Raw genomic sequence first — 3,228 nt, forward strand, 5'->3', positions numbered from 1 at the left:
AAAAACCAGAAAGTGAAAAAAAACATGCAAGAAGAACCTAGCCACCATGCACCAGAGTTTGACAGTTTCCTTGAGTGCTTTAACTGGGGATGTGACCATTGGGGACTATAAACAGGGTCATCAAAGAGGACACCTACAAAAAAAGGCCTAGTTCCAACCCTTGAGGAATGAGTAATTTAAATACTAAAGCCCATGTTACACTGCTATGGGCCCAAAAATCCCAGATGGAGCAAACCATCTAGAAATTGTTAACTTGTTCCTGTAAACTTCCATGAGAACCAGGAAATCGTCCTCGATGCATTGGTTCCAATGTCCTATCTGAATCAAAATAACTTTAAGATTTCATGTCAATACTTATAAATCCTGCAATATTTGAAGAAAAATTCCTGAGTCAAACTGTAGCATTTGTTGTATCTCATATTCCCAAGCATTTTCTAAGAGACAAGTAGATCACACCGCCATAAATGTGCCCTCACTGAATCAAGTGCCCTCTAACTCAATCCACTGCAATGTTACAATTTCAAACCAAGCAATGTTTCCCCCATCTTTTCTATAAAAGGCAAGCATTTATCCGTTATTTGCATACAACCTGATAAAGAAATAATCTATATAGCCTGTTGTCTTGCAGATAATAAAGAGACAATGCCATTATCCGTAATCCCACACTTTGCCAAATCTAAGTCCTATAAAGCTGGACAAGGGTCAGAAATAATCTTTAGAATTTGATCTGTCACCTTTCTACAACCATCTAGAATTAATGTCTGAAGGTTTTCTCCACATAGGTTGGCTATACCAAATATAGCCCAATCTGTAACTTGTACACACCCACTCAAGTTGACTTTCACCAAACTTGTTTTACTGTTATCCAAGAGAGCAAGAGGACCATCATCAGATATTCCTAACAGCCCACTAAGATCAAGCTGCTATAGTTAAGGGAAATCTCTCCCTAACATGGCGAGGCATCCATTTCCAAAACCTAGACAGTAACGAATATTGAGAGATTTCAATGATTCACGGGCTGGTATTGATGTTGTGACCAATGAAGATTCCTTAATTCCCTCACATTTAATCAATGACAACACTTTTAACTTTCCATTGCAATTAGAAAGCACATCTATGAGACCACAGCAAGATACCAACTTGCTATCCTCTATTTGAAAATTTTCAAGTGATATGGAAACATGTGTAAATGCTCTCAAGCCATCATCAGTCAATGACTCACACTTTAAACTTTGTCCAACTACCTCAATACTCACCTCTGTCAATCCTCGACAAGCGGTAACTGAAAGATGCTTTAGCTTCTGCAAACCCATTGTATTCCCCATACTCAAGAAGCCCTTCTCTGTGACATTGAATAGGTTCTCAAGCGACAGATAAGTTAAAAATTTACCATAATGCCCAACTGCAGCAAGAGTAATATTAGTCAATCTTAAAGCCTGCAGCTTTAACTTCATCACGTTTTGGTATTGGACAGAATTGTAATAACCCCTTCATCACTGACAAGGTAGCAGTCATTGATACTCAATGATTGAAGTCGGACACAGTTCTGTCCAATTTCTTTTAGGGACTTATTTCCCACCTGGGGGCATGATTCTAGATTAAGGGTCAATAAGTTTGGACAGTTCACAGCAACAGATTCCAAACCTTTGTCTCCTATCTATGGGCACTTGCACAAATCATGTTTCTCCAATAACTTACAGCCCTTCGCTATTGCAGCTAGCCCTGCATCACCAACTGATGGGTAGTTCCAAAGTCTCAAAACTCTTAGAGCTGGGCAGCCAAGGCCAGTAGCACATAGGCCTATATTGGTAATCCCTCGACACAGGATGGAACCACGAACTAGAAGTTTTCCCAAGCCTCCATGGCCGCCTACACAGACAACAACTGCAGCAAGCCTAATATCAGTAGGTTGAGCACAAAGTAGGCTGAGCACCCACTGGGGCACAAATCTCAAGGGGTCTAAGCATCTTCGAGCTGCTAAAATTTAATGGCATAGGGAGTCGAGGGCTAACAAGGCTAATCAAACCCAGAAGATTGCTCAGATTATTATTGTTGTTGTTGGTGTTGTGATTATTGCTAGCAAACAATCCGGTGTCCGAGAGATTCAGGTTGCTCGCGGGCATCATTCTGGGGCTCAGATTGGAGGTACCACTACCACCCATCTGATTGTGTGGGCTGCTGAAATTAGGTGTCAGGATAGCAACATTCATGTGGGGACTCAAACTCACGAAGCTAGGACTCAGCTGCCTGAAAATTCCTCCCGACAACCTCCCATACAAGTAGCCCTTGCTGCTACTATTGCTACTGGCATTGTTGCTGCTCACCAACCCCTTGCAGGCTAACTTCTGGAAGGGACTCAAACTCGCAACGTCCAGGAGCTGGGGAGCATGGTGATGATGAAGATGATGCTGATGATGGTGGCTCCCCCCAGCTAGAAAAGACTGGACCTGTGAAGGGTCGAGGCTGAAATTTGAAGTGGGTGACGATGAACAAGAATTCATGGCGTGGTGTAACAGCATATTGGGAGGCTTGGGATTCAGATTGATCATAGATGAATAGCATCAAAATCCTTCATATCTATATTGAAACAAGGACCCTCAAGATGGCTGTTAGAATTTATTCATACTGGCAGTAGTTATATCGTTATTGTTAGTATTGTTGTGAGAAGTAAACCATTCTTCCGCGTCTAGCATTGCCTTGAATGTTGGCAAATTCAAATTCTCATCGTTGTTGCAGTGGCAGTTTGTGGCATCTTCCAGACCCCACATGCCACCATTCACATTCATTCTTGACAACATTTTTATCCCCAATCAATCCTCAATGCTATCAATCTATATTTGTATATATAACTTACTAGTGCTCTGTATATCGATTAATTATGGTGACAGCTACCATATATGATTTAGCTTTTATATGCAAGAACCAATTAGTATGAAGCTTTTGGATGCATATTCCCGCGAAATCTAATGACTCTCAGCCATTTCTAGTCCCTAGGATTCGATCCTGCACCATCTAAAGAGGTGGAAAGCTCGTTTCTTCTAATCAGAACTTTCTCTTTTGGTCTTCAAGGAAAACCTGTAGCAAGCATTGGGTCTGTAAATTTGAACTCTGAATGATCCATTTTAGTGCCTCCTGGAGTTAAATACAAGAATCATTGTTTTTAGCTTTTTATTTTAGGTCTGGATTGGTCATTTTTGGTACCTTTGAAGTTAAATATCAGAACTTTTA

The 3,228-nt window shown here is 40.9% G+C and overlaps 2 pseudogenes; both read right to left on the reverse strand.

Moving 5' to 3' along the window:
* Nucleotides 1–434: 434 nt before the first annotated feature.
* LOC149252492 (EIN3-binding F-box protein 1-like) lies at nucleotides 435–1,897 on the reverse strand (annotated as a pseudogene).
* A 4-nt stretch (nucleotides 1,898–1,901) lies between these two features.
* On the reverse strand, nucleotides 1,902–2,798 carry LOC149252493 (uncharacterized; annotated as a pseudogene).
* Nucleotides 2,799–3,228: the final 430 nt, after the last annotated feature.

Source organism: Pinus tabuliformis, chromosome 7 (assembly GCF_031772625.1).
Source record: "Pinus tabuliformis cultivar Carrire ecotype Pingquan chromosome 7, CPIR1, whole genome shotgun sequence".
NCBI lineage: Eukaryota > Viridiplantae > Streptophyta > Pinopsida > Pinales > Pinaceae > Pinus > Pinus tabuliformis.